General features: G+C 45.1%; 1 protein-coding gene across 1 annotated transcript in view; it reads left to right on the top strand.

The window, feature by feature from the left end:
- The first annotated feature begins 2,794 nt into the window (after positions 1 to 2,794).
- LOC146186100 (dopamine D2-like receptor) overlaps positions 2,795 to 24,045 on the top strand; it is a 599,817-nt gene continuing 578,566 nt past the window's right edge. The window contains exon 1 of the mRNA XM_084607030.1: positions 2,795 to 3,233. The gene's annotated coding sequence lies outside the window, so the exon portion shown is untranslated. The remainder of the gene's footprint in view (positions 3,234 to 24,045) is intronic.

Consider the following 24,045-nt stretch of genomic DNA (forward strand, 5'->3'; position numbering starts at 1 on the left):
CGTCATCTGGGCGAGTGCGAGCGATATCCGAGAGGGTAGTGTCGGGTGAAGAAATAAATAGAGTAAATCAAGCCCATTACAGAGATCGCAGGCGTGTCAGACAGACTGCGAAGACCATCGAACAACGAGTAGCCTGAAAAGCCCGTTGCTGAGAAGCTTACCAAACGCGGCAGCGAGCCAAGATCGAAGCGGCAGCAGCGACTGCGGCCGGAGGCCTACGCTCGTGCAACTTGATTCACGGATAGTTGAACCTATACAATGAGCACAGGCTCTCCTACACCAATAGCAGAGACTCGTAAATCGACTGCCTATTTTGCTTTAACCTTTAAGCTCTCTAGAGGTCGACTTTTATTTCTGTACCAGTCCTCTAAACCAAGGGTGTTAAAATTAAATTTAACCTACTTTCCTTATAGTGTGTTGTAAGTATATATTGGCTTGTTCTATATGAAGGGCGCAGTATCTATAGCAGAAACTCGGAAATCGACTGCCTATTCTGCTTTAACCTTTAAGCCCTGGAGAGGTCAAATTTGACTTCGTTTCTTTACCAGACCGCTAAACCAAGGGTGTTAAAATTAAATTTAACATACTTTCCTTATAGTGTGTTGTAAGTATATATTGGCTTAGTCTATATGAAGGGCGTAGTATCTATAGCAGAAACTCGGAAATCGACTGTCTATTCTGCTTTAACCTTTGAACCCTGGCGAGGTCAAATTTGACTTCATTTCTTTACCATGGTCCGCTAAACCAAGGGTGTTAAAATTAAATTTAACCTACTTTTCTTATAGTGTGTTGTAAGTATATATTGGCTTGGTCTATATGAAGGGCGCAGTATCTATAGCAGAAACTCGGAAATCGACTGCCTATTCTGCTTTAACCTTTAAGCCCTGGAGAGGTCAAATTTGACTTTGTTTCTTTACCAGACCGCTAAACCAAGGGTGTTAAAATTAAATTTAACATACTTTCCTTATAGTGTGTTGTAAGTATATATTGGCTTGGTCTATATGAAAGGCGCAGTATCTATCGCACTTCTCGGTGTACACCTGAACAGCTGTGTAGGCAAGGGAGCAAAGTGAGAGTGAAGGAAAACCGTGAAAAATGAGAAAGCAAATGTATGAGAAAATTTTGCAATAATACACTGTCATGGTGGGATGACGGCACCCCCCCCCCCCCCCCCCCCCCCCCCCCCCCAGACAGGTCCACAGAAAGTCTCTTCCAAACTGAACTCTCTATTGTGCTGATTTGCGTGCACGCACGCACATACACACATACACACACGCATACACACACACGCTAGCACATGCACACACTAACACACACACACACACACAAAAGGAGCCGTGGGCAGCAACAGCCGTAATCGATAGTAGATGTAAGCATCAGATGGTTACGGGCATAGCAGTTTCTTCTTCGAGCTGAGCAGTACGCTGTGCCACTCTGTCGTCTTTAGCTGTCAGTTATGCCTGCACCGGCGGATACAATTCTTGTGCCAGCGTGCAGTCATGTGGCTGGTACGTCACCGCATGTCGTGCTGCACATCTAATTTTTTTCTGGACCACGCCTGTTTTTTTTTTTGTTTATTTTTTTTTTCAATAAGACAATAATGTTTTCACTTCAGTAAGATGTCAGTTCAAGCATCCGAGCATGGCTTAAAGCTCTAGTGAGCCCATGCAGTTCTATGTATCTGCGAACTTCAGCTACTGGGGACGAATTAGCTGAGGAAAGATGAATTTTATGCACGAAGGAGCATTTATCTAAACATGACAGTATAAAATTTCTGTTCCTTACGGGTAATAGGATGCAGGACCCAGTCGCGAATATGTGACATATTTCCAGCATTGTTTCCTACCCTCTCCCCTTTGTCTACCACTTAGTTTACACACTGCCTCACCATGGAGCTAAACCAAACGAAATAGCACTTGGTTAGATGCCGTGTTTTTCGTTTCGTCTATTTCTTTTCCTGTAAGACTGGTGCAGCGCTTTATTCCTATAGTGGTCACAAAGGGGAGTGCACGCGTGTTCGACTAGATAGGTTGTTTTTTTTTTTTTAAGTGATATGTTCCAGAATGAGGACTACGCTAGGTTTCGCAGCAGGTACAAGCAGTTCATTTGCATTCCAAACTCTTAACGCCGATCATGCCTTCCATATCACCACTGCACTTCTTAACGCCGACACGCTTTCGTGCACTTCTCACCTGACCGCTAAGAGCACATCATTGATTTTCCGAGGTAAAAAGCTGGTTGATCACGACTGCGCCCGGAGCGATTGCACTACCACGGACGCCACAGTAGCGGGGACAAATATCTAAGGTCGCCAACAGCCAAAGTCATAAACAGCTAAAAAGAGTCAAAAGAAAATTGGAGCAAACACCAAGTAGGAGCGAAAAAAGCCCGCCTTGAGCGAGGATGTCATCATCACCTGGTAGGCCATCGTTATCGTGCATTCTCGCGGCTGGCATTAATTGCTCAGGTTAGTGGAAAGAGGGATCAATTTCTCCCGGACGCGCCTCTCTCGCGTCGACGGTCCGGATCCGATGTGCGGTGATGGCATGCAGCCAAGGTAACTGGGAGACGAAGTCGGCGGGAGCGGAGGCGCATCGCACCGTTATGTAGTGTTTCATGGGTGCCCCTAGATGGAGCCACGTTCCCGCTTCGGGAGGTTTTTCATGCACGTTTTTGGTTGCCGGAGGCGTGGAGATCGCCGTGCGCGCGCGCAAGCTGCTTTTCCTTACCCCCTCCCTCCTGCCAACGCTCTCGGGGTCGACCCTAGGCTCCGGAGAAGTGCGAGAAGTGTCAGCCGGAGCTTGGCGACCGGCGAGCTGCCTCCGCACTCCTGCGGTGGAGCCGCCTGTTGATCTGCCGGCTGTTTGGCAGCGACACCAGCAAAGTTTGCTCTCGCGCGCTTGCGTGTGTGTCAGCGTGCTAGTGTATGTGTGTTTGCGTGGAATTTAGCGACAACGGCGCGCGTACCCCCGACTGACGGTGACGCCGTGGTTTCTAGCGTGAGAGGTTTTTGAACGAACCTTCCCCTGTTTTTACGGGGCAGGCATGCTGCCGTAGATCTCAAATCAGACATACATCTTCATCGAACTTCCCAACTCGCCACTGCTACGCCTTAGCAAAACCCAGCAACCAGGATCACGTGCTTAAAGGATTTCGGTGTTTTCAAGTCCTCTGCCGGTCTTTACTGCTCTGCGTGACGGTGGAAAAGGAACTTGTTAAACGAAGACCCTGAGGTGAGTCCGCATCTGTTCTCTCGCATCAATAAGCCTGATGGGCGTGTCGCTTCGTTGTAAGGGGAAAAGCGCCAACTATTAGACGCCTTAAAATGAAAGTAACGCAGTCAACTCGCACGTTTTTAGCATTCCGCGGGGCTCACGAACTGATGAAGTGCATCGATAAGGAACGAGCACACGTTTCCTACGTGATGACACAACGACTTCCTACGTAAATTTTCCCTCGGCGCTTGAAATGCGATTTTTGTACGCCGTGATGAGAGCCCGTGTCTCTGTCAAAATCGGAAAGACGAATCAAGGGACTGCAACGAGCTGTCCTGATCCGTTTTTACTATCGTGCATCATCTGAAGCCGCGACATTCGGGTCATCGCCTGCACCTCGAACAGTGCGTCCATTTTTCAAGGTCACCTGTCGACACAGTCCGTGAATGATGGCTATCAGGAAATCGTAGCTCTGGAAATGATATTCAGCACTCTTCTATTTGGCGGTTTTCCAGAATTTTGTTGGTGTATTCTCTGCTCTTTCATTCACGTTAGCTCACAACTAGTCAGCTGTTCGAGGCCACCAATTCAATTCACAAACGCGAGCACGACGCGAGCAGAGAGGGCTTGTCCAGCGGAGCGGACAACTCGACGACGGCAGACAGGTCGCGAAGGCGAGATAAATGTCAATATCTGGATAGGAGGCCGTCTTTTCTGCAAAAACCTTTCTCGCTTCATTTTTTTTTCTTACGCACAACGAACCATGCGTCAAGTCTGTCGTTCGAACGGGCGCGGGCTTTGTGCGGCTTGTCGCGAGAATTATTGATGACCTTTCCGGACAAACGCTGTGTTGGAGAGGTCACGGACCGGCCAACGAGAGCAGAAAGAATGGTTTGGAAATTTTTCGAGCATTGAGGTGGCTGAACTGACGTCATTAAGAACCTGCAATTTTGGTTTATTTTTTTTTTTCTTACAAGCTGCAGCCTCGGAGAGGCGATTGCATGAGTCGACTGTAATACAGAACAGAGAAACACAGAGAGTAAATATGCAGCATTGTGAACAGGCTTCTAAGAATTCCTGTAATGATAATGAACGAATGTGGCCTGGTAAATAATTCCTAGCTTGAATGGTATGAGGAAAAAACTGTACTTAAAAAAGTTAGTGCGCGCGAAAAAGGAGGATAAGTTTAGGACGTGGTATCTCCCTGAGAAGGCTCGGAAAATATGTGATAATTACGTAATGAAGAAAAACGAGGAGAATTGACTACAGTGTACATGAATTTTTGACATTTACGATGAAGACGTGCGGCAAGTATACGGAGGCCTAGTTTATATCAAATATCCTGCAAACAAAATGCACAACCTTCTTCTGTACAGACTCTAGTTTTTTTCATACGACTCTGTTTATACCAATTCCAAACAACACAAGCGTACTCGAAGAGTGTTTTGTACAGCAGGAGCTCAACTTCTTGAGAAGCAGCGCGTAAGGTGCGATGTAAGTTTCTTAGTCTTTGAAGGGCGTTACTACAGATGACATCAATTTGTTTTGAACAAGACATGTCGTGTGCTAGCAGGAGACCAATTTATACTTGTATTCGTGCAGTCTGTGTAAGTTGACCGCATTATATGAGCATATTAGGAAGGAAGGACACTGACATCGTGACAATGACCCATATATAGTTTTAGAATAGTTTATATTCATTGGCCACGTATTGGACCAGTTGCAAAAATCAGCGAATTAATTTTAAGGCTAACGCGAACAGCTGAGGATTTAATGGTTCGATATAAAATGCAGGCATCCGCTTGCAGGCGTAACTTTACTGAAGCGTTGAATGGCAAGTCACTTATGTGTAAGAGGAACAGAAGAGGAGCCGGGATAGAGCCTTCGGGAACAACAGATGAGACATAATCTGAAGATTAGTTGGTAGAGCTGAATTGTACGTACTGCTAGTATTGGGAAAGAAAGCCTGATGTTAAGTTACCAAGAACGTGCTTTTTTTTTTTTTTGGTATAGCTGACAGCTTGAATATTATTTTACGGTGCGAAACCATATTAAACGTCTTTGCAAAGTCTATAAAAGTAGTGTCAAGCTGGCCGTTTGCATCAAGATAACTCCTGATGCCATGTTCGAATTGGCAGGGAAGCCGTGACGAAAACCATGCTAGAAAACGCTTAGTATGTAATTATTCTAAATAACGTTCATGATTGTTTAAAGATAATGTTCTCCAGTAATTTTCACGATTGCGCTGTTAAGGAAATCGGTCTGTAGTTCGATATGAATGGTACACCCATGAGCAAAACCGCTACGACTGTTTTTTTTTTTTGTTTTCTGTATAAAAAGATGTGCCAGAGAAAATCTCTTAGATAAGATGACAACTAAATTTAGGAGGGTACCTTATGCACATCTCAGAAATGACCGCTTCACAGTCATAAAATGCTGATGGGCAGTTTTCTCAAAGCGCGTGGAGTATCCCACTTTTGGTTTGGTTTGGTTCTTGTGGGGTTTAACGTCCCAAAGCGACTCAGGCTATGAGAGACGCCGTAGTGGAGGGCTCCGGAAATTTGAACCACCTGGGGTTCTTTAACGTGCACTGACATCGCACAGCACACGGGTGCCTAGCTTATCGCCTCCATCGAAAAGCGGCCGCCGTGGCCGGGATTCGATTCCGCGTCCTTGGGAGCAGTAGTCGAGCGCCGTAACCACTTCGCCACCCCGGCGGGATAGTATACCACTTTAGTATTGAAATTTGGTGATGTACAGTCGTGAACAAAACTATACCACTTTTATTCAGGCATGTACAACGCCAGATTTCAATAGGAGCACAACACTAGCAAGTTTCCACGAGGAAGGAAGGTGTATTTCGTTTACTTTTGCTTCAGGTAGGGACCTGAAAGCCTCTATAAGCAACTACGAGCGCGCAGGCACAGTCAATGCTCCTTCGTCGTTCAGAGCTGTCTACCTACACGATGGAATGCTAGAGGCATTACCTCCGCGAGGTCGCGTGGCGTGCACCACTTCATATCGACGCACGAAAGAAGGGATTTTCCAATGAGAAAGACCTCTATGACGACGAGCGTGCCGTGGATTAAGCTGCTTGCTGCCCGGTGCAGTGTCTCGCTGATATAATCGCTATGATTTATAAACACATCAGGCTGTCTTTCACTTCCAGAAAACGTATAGACTGCTTGATTCGAATGCCTGCAATTTCACAAGGTTAAACTGCGGAACTTTCCTTGATTGGTGTCTGTTGGCGTCGATATAAATCTCCAGAAATGCACATCGCCCGAGAGAGAATCGAACTTCGAGACTTTGGCCCAGAAGCCGGGTGAACCATGTTTCACATATAGCGGAGCAGGCAGGGAAAGATGTGATCGTCCTATAACACCCTTCCGCGCAATGCAAGCTGCAAAACAGTTCTCTCGCGTCCCTTGGCACCCACCCAGCAATAGTAGCCGTCACCAGTGCTGTCCACCCAGCTCATTGGTCCAGTTCCTCATGAAAACGTTACGCACAAGACCGCCTTTTGGCGATTTAGCGAGCAGACAGCCACTGCTGTTGCTCCCTCTAGTGTAGTAATTGAGCTAGGTGTTAGACTTGTGGTGGTTCCTTGTGGCCCGAACCACCAAGCTATTATGAAGGCAGCAGCACACAGCCCGTGGCCACTCAGTACGCCGTCAGGGCGTCGCCCGCCGTAATAGCAGAGAAAATGGTTTCTAGGAAGAAAGCGGCCAAGGTTAGCAGGAACGCTAGCACGAGCAATGGATCATCGCTACATGGCGAAATTACTTTTGAAAAGGAATTAAATTACATTACCATTTATTTATGCTTGCTGCTACCCGTCGAATGAGGGTCATTCCAGGAAGGGAAACACATATAAATTCAACCACGATTCACATGGCAAAAATAAACTCGTAAAACGAAATTACAAATTTGCACAGCGATCCTGCAACGTGTTTAAACTTCAGTTTTTCTATATCTGTCTTGTCCAAAACATTGCTTGGCACACGATGCCTGATTATTTTCTAAAGATTAGAAAAAGGTTATTAAGGTACAATACCGATTAGTACTCCCAAAAAGTAATGAAATTACGTTACTATTATATCCGAAGAATAATGCAGTTAGTTTTAAATTTCTTCTCAGCTTCCATGCATGCAAAAGCTAAGTAAACAGAGTAGACGAAACCGCAGCGTTTCTGTAGACGACCCCCGGCGCCCGCATTCTTTCATCTTGCTGCCAGAATCCGTCCCTTACAATTATTCCCTTTCTCTCCTTTCCTTCGCGCCGTTAAAATAGATTAAAGAGCGATAACAAAGCAATGAAAGCAGAAACAAGATCGGATACGCGTCACTGTTGTCGTGCTCAATGCACAAACGAGCGGAAAACCCAGCGCCTTTCGGCCCGGGGTGCAGCTTCTATCGTTTGAAATCGCTGAGGCATGTTATTTATTGCTTTGGTGATCCACTCAGGAATCAATCTCGACAGCTTGCGCTTGGTAATGTTCGCACCATGAAGATTTCTTTCTTCCCCAAACCCCCGCCCTTCTACCCCTCTTTCTAAGTTCGTCACGACGAGTGTAATATGGCAGCACTGTTCCCCTAGCTGACGCAACCATAGCGGTTGCCGCGACTCGTACCTAAATGGATTCGAACTCCGTCACTTTGGCGTCTCCCCAGCGCCTTTCACTCAGCTTGTTACGCAATGATCGCGACTCCCGTCGGGAGTGGCCGGCTACGCAGGACACCGGCGATCTCAAACGCATCGTTCTATACTCCTTCATGTTTAATCTTGCCCATCCTTTACGTCGGCCCAATCCTGTGGCGCGTCGTTCCGATAGCTCTCCAGGAGCCCTGCCGGTCATACGCAGTTTCGGCTAAACAAAGGCCAGTGGTTCATTTTAATACAAGTAGGTTCGAAATAAAAATGTACTTCTACTACAAAATTGCTGTCATGTATTAATTTTACCGAATTACCGAACCCACAAATTGCAGCTACATTTCAATTTACCAGTAAATTAGTTAAACACAAGTAGCTAAATTACTGCCATGTCTGGACGACGTGAGGACCTGGTAGTTGCGTGTGTGAAAGGGAGCAAAGACATCGGCGGTGAGGGCATCTACCCATGCGATCTGTCGATTTCAGCGAGAGGAAACAACTACACCAGAACCAGCTAGAACGCGCCCGCTAAGCCGAAGAAGCCGTACACTCTCGAGACAGGTTAACCGCGTTGGTGCCACTAAACTGCTATAGAGCCCCAATTCGGAGCCGGCCCATTCGGTCAAACTATGCTGCAAATTTCACTGGCACAAGTAGTTTAACCACCTGCTTCATCACTAACACTACAAGGAGACGTAGTTAGCACCAGCGATAGCGTTGAAATTCGCCGAACCTTTCATGGCCACTTTCTACTGTACTCCTCTGGAATTTTGGCCAACTATTCGGCGTCGCACTGTAGGGCCTGTGAATTCAGAATTGGATGATTTGCCCAGAGAGCATCCCAAGGAGGGCAGAGTGTTGGCACCAAGCGAGACCTGCGATAACATTCCGGCGAGATTGTCTGGTAGCTCGTATACTTTAATTGAACAGGAAGGTTAACGCTTAAGACTCCGCATTCCGTGAGCCGTGACTTGCATTCATGTGTTCTCTATGAAGCGGAAGGACATGTGCGACGTTATCGCGTCTGGTTGGCGTTGCCTCCATTAAGCCATTCAGTCGAAGTGGATACTCATGAGCTAATGGCCAGGTAAGATAAGCGATCATTTTTGTACAGGGAAGTGGCGTGCGCGTGCGGCTGGTTGAAGCGCGATTCATTTCTTTTTTTCTGCGTGTGTGTGTAACTTCTTGGAATGGGGACAAGTACGAGCGCGTCGCTTTTCGGCATTCCTTTTTACTTGCGATTTAAGTCGATACTCCGGTGTCTGTGACGACAGCGCGATCTTTGCATAATTCTTCTGATGCCGCACGCTTAATACCTTCGACTGTTCAGCGCTCTCATCGAGATTTGCAGTCATGCCTGGGGCGATATTTAAAGAAGGTGCGAAAATGAAAAAGAATAATCAGCGTATTACGCGGCCTGCACTTTCGTTCTTTGTTTGTAATCGAGTATGAACTGCGAAGCATATATTTATATATATGCACGCATCAGTTAACAGTAAGTAGTGGCCATAGCATATTAATGTACTGTATACCAGGGAGCTCAACAAAAATCAGCATAGCCATCTTGCAGCTAACTGCGCTCAAAGAAAAAACAAATAATGCTTTTTTTGCAGCGCACGGGTTAGCTTCACAAAAAACAACGATGAGTTTATTGGTTTGGTTTGGTTTGTGGGGTTTAACGTCCCAAAGTGACTAAGGCTGTGAGAGACGCCGTAGTCGAGGGCTGCGGCGATTTTGACAACCTGGGGTTCTTTAACGCGCACTGACTTCGTAAAGCACACTGGCGCCTTGTTTTTCGCCTCCACCGAAGTGCGGCCGTCGAGGCCGGGATTCGATTCCGCGCCCTTAGGAACAGCTAGTACTCGAGCGCCGTAACCACTGCGCCATCCCGGCGGGGCGATGAGGTTATACATAGCCTAGAGAAACAAACCTTCTCTTTTAATGTACGCAGACGCGACAGAACGATTTAAAAATGCCCGCAAACTGTGTGGCATGTACAAAGGCTGGGGCAGTATAATATAACAGTAACGTATAGAAGACGGCTTATTGTGGGCGAAGATGATGCGACAATTTTGGACCGTACGATAACAAAACCGTTGCTGGGCTGTTTAATGTCTTCGTCACCAGAAGTGCTCTCTCTAAGTTACCTTACTGTACTACATTCGCGCCGACTAATAAGAGTGAACAAAAGCTTGCTACCGCTTCGAACACGCTGCTGCAGAATAATAAAAACTGTTTTGTTCAAACGCAAGCAACTCGATGACTACAGGGCAGTCCATTTCATTTTATATTTGGCTTATATATGTACAAAATAATTGTTTACTACATCATGCTCTTCATGAGTACCTTTGAGCCACTAACCGGTTTTGAAGGCGTTCAGAGCGCAAATCTCCTAAACAATCTTAAAACCTTTTTTTAACGTTCCAAAATAACTCAATTCTATCGAGAGTCATATAAGCATTCTAAGTAGCCTACTTTTTTTGTTCCTAATTGGAGCAAGTTTAAGCTGGTTAACGCATGGTTAGTAGATGGTGGCTGAGTTGCTTACGCGCTAGTAGGAACACATCTAAATTGCAAGCGTGTCTCTGGAACTTATCTCAGAGGCACCAAGGGCAAAGCAACGCGGATGACGGGGCCGTTGCATTCAACCGGCAGCAATGTTTCTGACAGCGTTGCCTCCGGTCGTCGTACGTGCGATCTGGTTCAGCCCTGCGGCGCTCCAAACCACCACCTAGCTCTGGCCTGCCGTCACGTTTGTCTAATTTGCCGTTTTTTTTTTCCCTCTTCTATTACTCCACGCGCTGCGTCTTCGCTTCGGGCGCTAGTTTAGAGCGTCATCAGCGGCAAGTTGTCAGACGGAGGAGTGACGCGCGGGGGGACTGGAACGAACAAACGAATATAGTAATGGAGAGAAAGAAGGCAAGAAAGAAGGACATTTAAAAGAGAGGAGGAACTGAGTACAAAGCGACAAAGAACAAAATGAGCAAAACTCGCGCCCCAACTTTTTAGTGCCGTCAGCGGTACTGTTGTGGGGCACTCTGGCGAGAAAGGACTGTAACAGAGCGATAAAAGCGGAGCGGTGAGACAAAAAGAAAGAAAGAAAGAAAGAAAGAAAGAAAGAAAGAAAGAAAGAAAGAAAGAAAGAAAGAAAGAAAGAAAGAAAGAAAGAAAGAAAGAAAGAAAGAAAGAAAGAAAGAAAGAAAGAAAGAAAGAAAGAAAGAAAGAAAGAAAGAAAGAAAGAAAGAAAGAAAGAAAATTCCAGGTTCCAATCTGTAACGTCGTCAGAGGCTCGGCTGTGAGACCTTGCGCGAGAAGGGAATAGGATGGAGAGATAATAAAAAAGTATAGAAAACAAGGCATGTAAGGGAGGGAAGAAAGAAGAGAAGGAGAAAGATAAAAGAAAGAGCCGCAAATTTTTATGATTCGCTAACAATTCATAGTCGTAGCTTGCTTCACATGTTTGCGCAGTTAGCTTATATCGGGTTAGATTTACTCACGTTAGGCCGCGCAAAGAAACGCCCGTTGTCCGTGCAGTTCGCGAGAGGCGGCAACATTGCAGAAGTGATTTTTTATTTTCTTATTGGAGTGTTCCGTGATTTGCGGCAGCTTTTCGCGTGTTCGCATCATATCACTGAACTAACCCGACAGACGAAAAATGTTACGGTGTTGTTGTAGGCGATTGTTCGGCTGCACGCCCACTAACTTCTTCTGTGAGGCCCACTAACTTCTCCCCTTCTTGTAATCCAATTATCCGCTATCCCTGGTGCGTGGTAACCAACAGTCAGTGGTTGCTGTCAGGCTCCGCGTTGTTTTGTCTTCGACTCCGCTGCATGAGAAACAATCATCAGCATCCTTTAACTTCCTTTTCCTTGTTCGTTAGGCTCCTTTTTTTTTTTTTTCATTCATTATTATCGTCACCAGACTAACTATTTCAGCTGCAGGACAAACGTCTACAAGATATTCTCCAGTTTGTCTTGTCCTGTGCAGGCTGAGTTAAGCTTATCTCTGCTCACTTCTTCAGCTCTATCGCTCCTCAGCATCTCCACGTCCGCCGGAATGCTCGCGCTTTCCTATATATCTTTATCTCTACTTCGCATTAATGCTCTGCTCATGTCCATCTCTTACTATTAATTTCGACTATATTGTTATCAGCGTGCACCTGTTTTATTATAATTAATTAATTTATTTATGTATCTATTTTTTATTTAAGTATTGCAATACGTACAAGGAGGAGGAGGAGGAAGATGAGGAGGAAAGACGGGGATGTTAACCACTATCCTTCATTGGGGTAAAGGGGTTAGTGGATTTGAAAGTTGTAAGAGGGATGAGTGAAGTTAGTACAGTCACATCACAGACATGTCACATCACCTCGCGTCACAGTCATATCACATAACGTAAGAGCAAAATTATAGCCTTTTGATTAGGCCTGTGCTTTTCATAAAGCGGAGCAGTGCCTGGGAGGCCTTCACCGCATACGATCGCCGTAGCCAGGGACCTAAAATCTTATTTTCAGTCAAAGGGCGTCCATTTCACATAATGAACAATACGTAGTGCAAATAGCCCGTTGGGCATAGGTGTACGGTGGTACAAACGAAGGTCTGTCTCTAAAAGCACCACTGTCACATTCAAACACAGCCAAACTTGGGCAAGAAATACTGCTGAAAGACGCACTTGAAACGTATGTCCGTACACCGTAATAACAATTGAAGATGTAAGGCATGAATTAATAAAAAACGACACGCAACAACACATGCAAAAATGAGGAAGGGACAAAGCATTTTGCACGTTGATTAATACTATTCGTTCACGGTTCACAGGTTAGGTTCAAAAGCGATTCGGAAGTCACGTTTTTAAGGTAACTTTTCATTAGGTATCCTATTTCATTCGCTTATGGTGGGCGAAAAACAATATGACCCAAACGTTGACGTTTGACAAAAATTTCCCGGATTTTACAACTGGTGGTCTCTTCTTTGTGAGCTGTATGTGGGAGGATTCAGGTAAATGTCTTGATCGATGCCAATTTTTTTTCCCTTTCCAATATAGTTAAACAGCGTGATCCTGACGCCATTCTGCTCTCTTGCTGTTGCTTAACGTTACGCCTAGCTCTCTACTTTCCATCGTTTTGTTCGGTTCTCGACGCCACAGTTTCTAGACTTCTTTGTAACGTGCGTCGAGGCGGTAAAGCGATTGCCGGCCCCATTGCTTTGTCAACGTGGCAGTTGCTCAAGCGAGACGCACTTCCGCTTCCATTAGCGGTTATTAACAGCGACAGACAGCTTGCCGGAGACGCATGCTTGGCGCGAGCGTAACGCTAGCGGCGCTTCCAGCAGCTTCCCAAGCGATGTTGGTAAACACCACTTGCCGTTGTGTCAGCCTCTGTATAAAAAATACCGCACTATAACCTACACTTTTTGACTCCGCAACAATAGTAGAATAATTCCATCTGAAATCACAGGAAATGTTGCAAAACATTCTGTAATATAGCCTTTCTAGAGAGAGAGTGGCAGGAAGAGTTGCAGTTTAGCCATAAATGGCGCCCACAGTGGTGTGACGTAGAATGCACTTTTAATGTCCGTAGTGCTGACTGCGCAGTCATCTGGAAGGAATGATCATTATTCTAGCTTCCGCAGGCACAACCGACGCACTTCGGCTTCCTAAGCTCTTGTTTTGGTGAGTTCCTAAAACTGCTTTTCTCATGCGACTTAGCACAACTCCTTCTCCGTCACGGCGGCTCCATTTCAGCTAAGAGAAACATTTTCCTTAATGATTGCACGGGAAATTGAAAACAGAACTTGAATTCCTTTTGAGCACAATTACAATGCGTTTGCGTGCCTTCTAGAGCGGATCGTAAAGAACGAATGCATACACAGCATTCTGAAGACAATATCGTAATCAAATTAATGACGCCTCACCTTTGAAAGAAAAGGGAAGTTTTAGGCGTTCGCGTACCACGTCACGTGTTTTCTGTTCTCGACTCAACGTTACGTGAAATCCACGCAGCGAAGGCTAGCTTGAGAAAGAAATAGGCGTAGCTGCTGAGGAGGGGGGCGGTTCGTGAGTGACAGCGCCGCAGGTTCCATTAGGGCCGAAAAAAATATCGCCGACCAGTATTACTTGTCCACTCCTGTGCATTAAAAGCCTATTGTAACCAACAAAAGCAACATAAAAAATATGTTTAAGGGTATTATTGCTTTCAGTATACACTTGATGCCATTCTTCAGTGACCGTCACATTAGTAGAGTTGGCCTTGCTTTTATAGACTTTGCATACGTTTTTTCCCAGCAATAAAACGTCATATGGCTGAAACATTTCTCACTGCTGACTGCCGACAGAAATATACAAGTTATGAGGCGGCGGAAAACGAAGTTGATGAACTCTTTTCTGCGTAGAGGGCGATAAGGTGGAGACCAGTAAAACAATTGCGTGAGAGAGTAGTAGGCGGCAATGTAAAATCATTTTGATTTCACAGCTTGGGAGAGGCCAGTCACATAACGAGCATGAAGTCTGTATGTGCGTCTCAATTGCTGATGGCGGAGGCGAGTTTTTTTGTATAGATGGCAAAGGCGATGATTCCAACATGCAGCATTTGTTACCCTTAAATTGGTAAGGATGAGCATTAATCTTCCTCTGCCATCGTAGCGAAAAACCCCACCTACGTCTCCTATACCACTGCCCCAGACATCCTGCACGTCCTGTAAGTTTCATAAACAGTTCTCCTCCGCGTTTACTGACCCTTCGAGGAAGAAAGCGTAAACGGTGCTTCCTCATGACACAACCCACCTTTCCATTTCGAGAATCTAAACTTTCCTCTTGCCATTGAACGACGGACTCACATAGCAAGAAATGTTGAGCCCCTAACTGAACCAGCTATTAAAAACAGCATGGAGACTGGTTGAGTCTTATGCAAGTACGTAGCATGTAGAGGTGCACTCAGATGCAGGTTACATGTGTTTTTTTTCTCAAGGGAAGATTGATATTTTAGCTTGCATACACCAATGTGGTCGGCAGGGCGTTGTTCTCGAATTGAAAATGCCACACCAAATATACGGGCACGAGTTAAGAGTTTCTGTGTAAGGAAAGTTTCGGTATTTTACTTGCTGCAAGTGATCAACTGTAAACAGGATAAAAAGAAGTGAGTCGATGGCCCAAGTGAAGGTTACACGGAAAGTGCATCCCATTCTCGCAGTCGACATTCACGGAGAGGCAGCCGTAGCATGTTAGGGGTCAGCGATGTTAGTGCTGAGCACTCCCTTCGCTGAGTGTTGCCGTACAGGTTACGAAGTTGCAGGGTGTATTGTTACCACGGGGTCGGTTTTCACAGTCTGCTTATAGCTAGAACCTATCGATTTCTAAGCTTATAGCTTGAACCGAGTATTGATTTCTAAGAATGCCTTGCTAGGCACTAGGCGTAACGCGCTGCTATGCGCAGAACCGCTTTTGCCTTAATTTCCACTGACATTTCACTGCCATTCTGTTTCATTTTCACTTTTATCTTCACTAAACATATTCCTTGTGGGCGAGCTGTGCTGAATGTCAAGGGCACTCGCTGTGGTTAATCAGTGGTTAGGTGCTCGGTAACAGAGCTGGAATACTCGGGTTTGAAGCCTGCAGCGGTGGTCCCGTTGTTACCGAGTCAAAATACAAAGAGAACGTTAAAAACCTTCATATGCTCGAAGATATCAAGGGGCTATCCACTACAGCATCCCTCATAGCATGAGTAGTTTCAAGACGTTACACCACATATAAAAGGAGCGGCTAAGCTGTGGCTATTCGTGGGTCTTAGAGTGGCTCGCAAAACTCTAGCAAATACTTCCCCCACCCCTTGTCTCGTACTGCTGTTCTAAACTGCAACAACGTCATTCGAGCTGAACTTCATGATGTTTGCTCCACAAATGTAGCTGCGCAATGCATAAGTGCAGGGAGAAATCACGGCATGAGTGGCATTCATATTGACACCCATCTTTGTTGTAGGAAATAAAAAATTGCGCGCTTTTACTGCGGCTCTTGGCTAAATGTTGTTTGCTTTTGCATCTCTGGCCAGCCTTGCCAAAAACTATATTCCATACCACACCATACCGTGCCGTAGCATACCGTACCGCACCATACCATACCATACCATACCATACCATACCATACCATACCATACCATACCATACCATACCATACCACACCATACCATACCATACCATACCATACCATACCGTACCGTACCGTACCGTACCATACCATACCATACCATACCATACCATACCATACCATATCTACCGTACAGTATTGTACCGTACTATACCTTATCATACCGTCAATGCTAGAGGCCTTAGTGCATATATGATTTACCCGGTCCTAGACGTCATGGCTCAAGTTTTGTAGTTCATGTCCTTGACTCATTTTATTGCATTCAGAGGCACATTTTAAGAGTCTCATACAGTATAGAATATTGTTGTTGCATAGGCACCCCCAAGTCCTATCTGAACTGAGTAATCTAAAGTAGCTACGGTGTTTGTTCTACTCGTTACCACTCTTAGACAATGCGATATGGCCGATCAATTGATGAGAGGTCAGTTCGGGGTATCTTCCAAATCTCACATACCACAGTGGTTTAAATGGTGTCGGCCTGCTTTATTGTACTGGTCATTAATGCAGTGGTGCTAACATAAAATTCACTCGCTTAGGAAATGTCGCCCCGCAGCAAGTGACTGTATTCTAGGACAACTTACTGTGGCTCTGCAGCCAAGCCTAGGCAGGAAAAGGGGCAGACGGGCCTTTGTCCCCTTGCCGTGGGGGGTGGCCTATCTCATCACTGCGGACCCCGCACCGTCTTCTCTCTCACCCGTGCGTACCTCCCAGTACGAACAAAGACCGAGCAACCCAGGAGATGGTACAAATGCCCGTCTCTTTCCCTTCCCTGCCTAGCCTATACCGCAAAGCCACAAAATGTTGTAACATAGTGCATTCCTTTGCAATGAAGGCTGACAAAACTAGCGAGTCAGTTGTCACGGCTTGGGCTACTCCGGCGTAGAATCGTGCCCGCTATGTATTAGAATTGCAAATGTAAACAATCACATGTGGAGCTCTGTGCTCGCAACTCGCGCTTCTACCTGCAAATTGAATATGTTAGTCGGTTGTAATCACAGAAGCACGTATTTGTTTTTGTATCGGCTGCCTGGTTCTTCACTGCGTAATTTCTTGCTGCGCGTCTAGCTTAGAATTACGTGCGGGGGAGAACGTGACTCAAACTGGACAAGAACAGCAAGATACCTAATAAAAACAAGAACACTGTCTAAGCTAAGCGTGCATTTAAAGCGAATGTGAACGGCTTCGCCTACATGATTTATTGAGCCTTTATCTTATTTATCCGATCATCCTTTAGCACCCCGTATTTTGTATTCGAATACTCGCGACAAGGAAAAGCCGCTTTGCTTGGTGCCGAACCGACAATGCGCGGTGGATCCATTCGGTGAGACATCCTGGTTGGGCAATTGTACAGTCCGATTTGAAAGTCTTCTTATGTATATGCGATAACCATAAAAAAATATAGAAAACAAAACACTGCAGGCTGATTTCGAACAATGATTTCGCCATGCGCGTGACGTGAGTACGGTATTGGGGGATTTTCTATAATAAATCACCGGCTTGCCTTCCTCCCGACAGCAGCGCACGCGTAGTGTTGTATAATACCTACGGTTTTTGTCAACACGGTGCTTATTTGTGTCTTAGTCCTGCAGAATGGATGAACTCGAATATTTTTTTATTGCTCACGTGTCTCAAGAAAGCACGGGAATAACTCTTAAGTGAGGCTAGTGAAAGAGAAGCGCAGAGGAAGAACATCTCACTGCGATTTGCATTTTCAAAATTTCTCTTAGCGCATGAAAGATGCGAGAAATTCCATCAGAAAAGCTGGCTTATTTCTCTCTCCTAATCTCTTCCTCTTTTTTTTTCTCTGTTCCAAAAGCATCCGAACCGCTCTGCTGTCGATGTAAGCTAACCCCACGAGCGCATTGTGCTGTTGAGTACAATAAAAGCGAAGGTCGAAAAGCAAGAGCCATAGCGCGGAGCGATCGAAGCCCCATCGAACAGGGTATAAAAGTTCAGAATGTGTACAGTTGAGCGCACCGACTATAAAGCAATGCTATAAAACTTCTTTGTTCAAAAGTTGCTGAAGCCTTTGCAGATGTGCCGCTTTTACTTTCTGAACGAGGCCAACGTGACGGCCTTCATCGGATGGCGCTCTCTCAGAGAGCGGCTGTATGCAATCCTCTGTCGAACGTGACAGGCATACCATGGCTGTGCCAGATACGGAGGCCGACGGGACGCTTAGTGAGCACCGTGACCGCTCGCTGGATGCATGCAAACTGCTTGTTACAGGACCGAATCCCAACCTTCCGATGCGGCTCTTGCGTCTGACAGTACCTAAATCTTACGGCGTTCACTCGCAAAACTTAACGAAACAGGCTAAGCTCGAAGGTAGGCAATGGTTCCCTCCTACCCTCCTTTTTTTTTTCTTTTTATAGCTCCCTTTGTCTCAAAAATGTCGAAACTTTTTTTATAGGCCTACCGCTCCATAACAATGCGTCATTTGATTTAAAGATGGCAGTTTTAACATTGCTTAAGTTTTGCTGTCACTGCGGGTGCCTTGTACTGGCAGAATTTTTGCCATATCCGCTACGAGGACTTCCGGAGCGTCTTTTTCTATTAAAAATTGCGAAACGTAAAGACGCAAGAAAACCGTGCAAAGCTCTTGCTGGCACGGTTCTCTATAGCACGTTTGCTTCTCCATAGCCGATCGAAGGCCGGGATTGGGCAAATTGCTAAGCCGCGCAGTAATTCAGTAACTCCCAAAAAGTCTTTGTCAGCTAAGAAATAATTTGTGAAAACTGTGCACCTGACTCGTGGCACAATAATACTCGAGTCGAGAAAATGTTCGCGCTGCAAAAAAAAAAAAAAAAAAAAAAAGTTAACTTCTTTTTTAGGTTTCTTCTTTTCACTGGCGCAGCTGTTTAGAAAGAAAGAAGAACACTTTCTCTGACAGAATCTCAAATGTCACTGTTGTACGTGTAAATCATCTTTTCTTGTCTGTACTCGTGTTTCCTCAGTACCGCGTGGTAACGCTCGCTGACGCTGCTCGGAAAGGTCCTCCTGAGTCAGTGTTAGCGGGAGTTGTCTTCAAGATGACTGATATGGCTGCTCAAGTGACACAGACGACAGGTCAGTGTCCATGTCACTGGGTGTAAAGAACTGGGCTGTGACGTCAAAGTTGCTGCAGTGCGGCAGCCCCCCGCATAATTTACCTGCGGTGCAGAACACATACGTTTCAGCTTATCGTGTGACATCTTGCAGCAGAGTAAAATAATTGATCATATCGCTTGACGGTTCAACGAGCCTTTATGTTTAACACTGTCTCTTATCGTCCGTCTTTCGAAGTCACGAATCAGAAAAAAAAACAACATCCAGCTTTCTCAATCACCGCATTGTTCCCTTCGTTGCTATGATTAGCTTGTAAAACAGTTGTGTCTTAACTTATGAAAAAAGAAGAAAAAAAACGAACAGGTAGGCGGCGCAACGTCCCCAGGCTGTCGCGCGTCACAAAAGGGTGACGAAGTGAAGAAACAATACATACTTTTGAATGCCGTGATTCATTTCTGCAGAGGCCGAGGAGGTCCGCGTATGATTGCTGCAAATTCCCGACAGACGTGCGTTTACACAAAGCGCATGTATCAAGTAGCGTTCATATTTTTATTGTTGTTATTGTTGACATCGCTACATGCACGTTAGAGCCACCAAATCAAACATCAGACTTGCAGGCAAATCGGTGCTCCAGTTTGTCGCATGTTTACATTGCAATGCGCACACAATGCTGCCTGGCATTGATTAGCAATTCAGCGCCGACGCCGTTTAGAGCATGTCTCGTGGTGTGTGCTCCCTGCAAGTCCTAAGCTCTCGTATCGGCAAAGCAAATGAGAATTGATTGGTCCTTTCCAAACGTTCGAAACAAGCTGGGTTGACACGCGCTTCTGTTTGTCTCTCTTCTCTCTGAATGAAATAATCATAACGAGCGCTGCACTGCGCCGTTTCTTTGTATACAGTGACGGGTCATTGCGATGCGAGAGGCCGGTACTCGCTTCCGTCACTGCACAAGCATTTCTAGGAATCTTCGATAGCAGCCACGTGTTTCATTCGCCGTCTGTCTCGTTATACCCTTGCCCTCTTTTCTCTAGGGAGGGGCCGCAATCTTGACGGCAAAGTTGTTACTCCAGGCATCGAGACCTAATGATAGTCTCAGATTGGTTTTATGCGCACAAAAAGACGACACAAAAAGACAAGGGAAACAAGATGATAGTCTGATAATGATAGTCTCGTTAGCGCTCTTTTTCCCCTCTTCTTAAGACAACGTTGTACTTCACCTTCTGGACGGCTGTTTTGACCTCGATTCTCATGTTCGGTATGCCCGCATCCAGCTTGTAATGCAGAATTAAGGACAGTCTGATCGCCCGCTGAAAACACTCATATATCGTGCTTAAACCCTAATTTCCACTCCTATCATTTGGAAGCTTCCGACATGAATGTTTTGTGGTGTGTAGACGGCTACTCCGCTATGAATGCTCTATGAATTAGGAGATAATCCTTAACTGTGACTGTCGTACTGATACCTTTTTGTGATAATTTTTGTATCACCTGAGTAAGCTCTTTTGAGTCTCAGTGCTTTGCATTTTGGCGTATCAAGATACATTGCATGTATAAAAGACCAAAATATTTTATTCAACCATAAGCTCTCCATATTTATACCCGATTCACGTAGAAATAAGTTCACTAAGCATATCATGAAATGTGCGTTAGAAATGTTAAGTCAGCCTCGCGGTTCTCATATTCAAATCATATCTTGTATGTCAATATTCTACCGCTTGCTGAGTTGCCGTATATACAGCGATGATTTTGCCTTTTTGCTTTAGCATACTAAATGCTGTGCGATTAGCTAGTAAGCCAGAAAAAACTATGAAATAAAATTGAGCGCTCTCATCGACGTATAGCAATTTTGAACTGATTCAGCTCAAGGCCTGAGACCTCAGTTACTTTCCAAAGATTAAAAATGAATTAAATTAAATTTTTTTTACATATCTCTTTATGCTCTGAGGCAATAAAAAACGTTATTACAAAATGAATTATCTCACATTGCATTGATTACAGCATCTGCCATTCTACAGGAATATTTAGCAACGCGAAAATATATAATTACAGATGCCGTGATCACAATGTCTGAAGTTGGCGCAGTAAATGCAAAGAGTCACTATATCGCTTGCAGGTATTCTGGACTTTTTGCACTGCGTGCAGCCCTCAAGAAACGTTCTTCAAAAAAAGAGTATTCCTAAGCAATCATGAAAAGTCTGGTTATTTAGTCCACTCTTACATATCTTGCGGGCAAAGAAGACTGGGGGTGTCCCTGTAAAATAAACAGCTGACATTAAAACCAAGCGCATGATACTTATTGCTCCAGCAGGAGAGACAGAAGTAGAGGCTGGGAGAACAGCCTTCTTGAAAATATTTTGTCATCTTTTTACTGCACATAATGAACCAATTGTCCTCGTGTCAAACGATCTTGGGACTGTTCTCCTGCTACAAAATTTTGTGACTACGAATGCAAAAACGTTTTCTTCTCTTAGCAGGGCTTTCCGAGGTTCGTGAATCCGTGAGCATGTTCGCGCCCGGCTATTTCAAGATTCATGCACAGACCATCTTGAGCGGCTATTTTAAGCATTTGTTCCCATAGGTACGGCATCCTGTGCCTCTTTTCTACCTTATTCCTATCCGCTATTCCAGGTTCCGTACTGTAAACAAAATTAAAAGTAGAGTTCTTACATGTATCGTTTGGTTTGCCCTCTCGTATATTCACAACTTCAACCAATATGTCTTTTGACGTCCAGAGCCGAGGTACGTTTCTCGCTATCGAACAGGACAAGGTAGAATCTTGCGTTTTGAATGAAGCTAAAAAATGTCGCTATACACTAGATATCACCTATCATGTAACTCCTATCAGGTCTACTAGTGTCATCATTGCAGCGGGAAAAGGGCCCCTCACATATCACTTCGATTACTCATCTCATATGCAGCTGTAGCCTGTTTTATGCTAGCGAATTTGCTTATCCTCTCCGCCATTTGTTACGCTTTCAATGCATTGAGTTCAACCAGCTCAGTTGTGACAAGTGCCAGCGGACATTATCGGACGTCATTGTCTGGCAATGTCTAAACGACATTCATTGTTATTGCTGACGTCATATGTTCCTACAAGCGCTTAAGACTATACCTCGCTTCGAAAAGGGGGCTTATAGAACGAGATAAATTGCGGGTTCTATTTCAGTAACTACGGCTCAAAAGTGCTGAAAATCGAATATGTTTTCGGCCGTTTCCAGTGAATTCTAATGAGCGGTTCACTAGTGATGAACCACCACGCAAACTTTCATTCTGGTCGTGCTGTGTGGCTCCCGGAGATCGCAGTGATGCCTGTGTCTTGGCTAACTGCTTGTTAACTAGCGCATTTGCACGCGCACGTTCGAACTGGTCATGTGGAAGCGTTCCACGTATTTTGTCGCTCACTTCTTGTCTAAATATGATGTAAAAGGGAGACAGAGAGAGGCACAGTAATGAGTACAGGACATGATGAAATTTGTTCATTTATCATAATCGCTTTTAGATCGAAGGAAAGAAGCGAACAGTCGGTGAGGCCGAGCAAAGAGTAAGGGACTTTCTTTTTTTAGTTTTGCTATCGACGTGAGTTAGTACTATAATTTTAGTGTGAAAATAATTAAATCCAAAGTAGAAGGAAAACGCACTGGTCGACTATGGGAACCGAACCTGCGATATTCGAATATCGCGTCCGGCGCTCAGGCCGTCACTTTTCAGATATTTTCATCTTTTGCCGCAGTGCGGTTATGATAAAAATAAGAACAAGACTATTAATAATTCTGTACTACGACGTAATCGAATATAGTGGCACTCAGGTTAAGGTTATTTGTTAAGAAAAAGCTTGCTCGTTTTTGCAACCAGCGTGTGACGAGCTAACTGATTAAAAGGACAGAGGCAGCACAGTAAGATTCTGCACATCAATGTGAAGACTATAACGGCGCCCACTGAATACTCAGAATGTAGTTACTGATCATTTCATGCATGTTCATTTCATACTATGCAGTTTCGCTTTATACCGCTCCGCTGTCACTCTGGTCTAATTCTTGAGGCGTATAGCTGTATCTTACTGCTCTACCGTGAAAGAGACTCTCGTATCCACTCTTGAGTTCTGAATGTGCTATGTTGGGATACAAGTACCATGAAACCACCTATTTCCAAAGATGCTGTCACGAATGGGCTTGTTGAGGGTACCTACTGAAATGGAGCTAGTGAAATCACTGCCATTCCGTGGTGGTTTCATTTCCAATTGATTTGATTCCTTTTAGTGTTTTAGCCCTTTGCTGTCAGGTAAGGAAGTTACAAGCAGGCTAGCAGATCAAGGTTTTCAAAACAAATTCTTCATTGTCCTGGCACGTTCCTAATATCTCTTCCGCGCCTTCCTCACGAAGTCTGATCGTCAGACCAGCACGATATCGACCATGCTGGAACAAGTTGCAGCGATCGACGTTCACCTAAGAATGGAAGTGAGAGGAACTGAAGTAGCATAAAAATTGAGGTTAACGAGGCGTACAGAGGTGAAAAGAACAAGAGGGCTGGGGGGGTTGAATAGGGTACTCGGAAAAGGAAGCACTCTACAAGCTTGTACAAGAGGCACGTTCTTTATGCCTGACTCCACAGAAGCCATGGCACGCAGCAGAGGCAAGCGTTCCTTTTAAATTGACTCCGCTGTTTTCGTAGTATAACAAAATAGAACGGCGAATGTTGCAGCTGACCTCTTGGGACCTGTTCACGCTGTGAGTTCGCGGCGTGCTTGCGAGCTTAGCTATCGAGGCATAAGGTGTTCAGCTTAGCAGATAATGCATCGAGGGAACAAACGGAGCATGCGGGGTTGTTCAGGGAATACTGTGTTCAGAGATCAGTGCTTCCATGACGGCGTATAAAATTCGATGCGCCCCGTCTGTAGCTATAAGCTACAATAAGCTATAAAGCTTATAGTACTTTATTTCATGCATCTCGTCACAGAAAAATTTCAGCATGTGAGCATTCTGAGGTCGGGAAAAGT

The sequence above is a fragment of the Amblyomma maculatum genome, chromosome 6 (genome assembly GCF_055883805.1).
Source record: "Amblyomma maculatum isolate TAMU_Amacu chromosome 6, ASM5588380v1, whole genome shotgun sequence".
NCBI lineage: Eukaryota > Metazoa > Arthropoda > Arachnida > Ixodida > Ixodidae > Amblyomma > Amblyomma maculatum.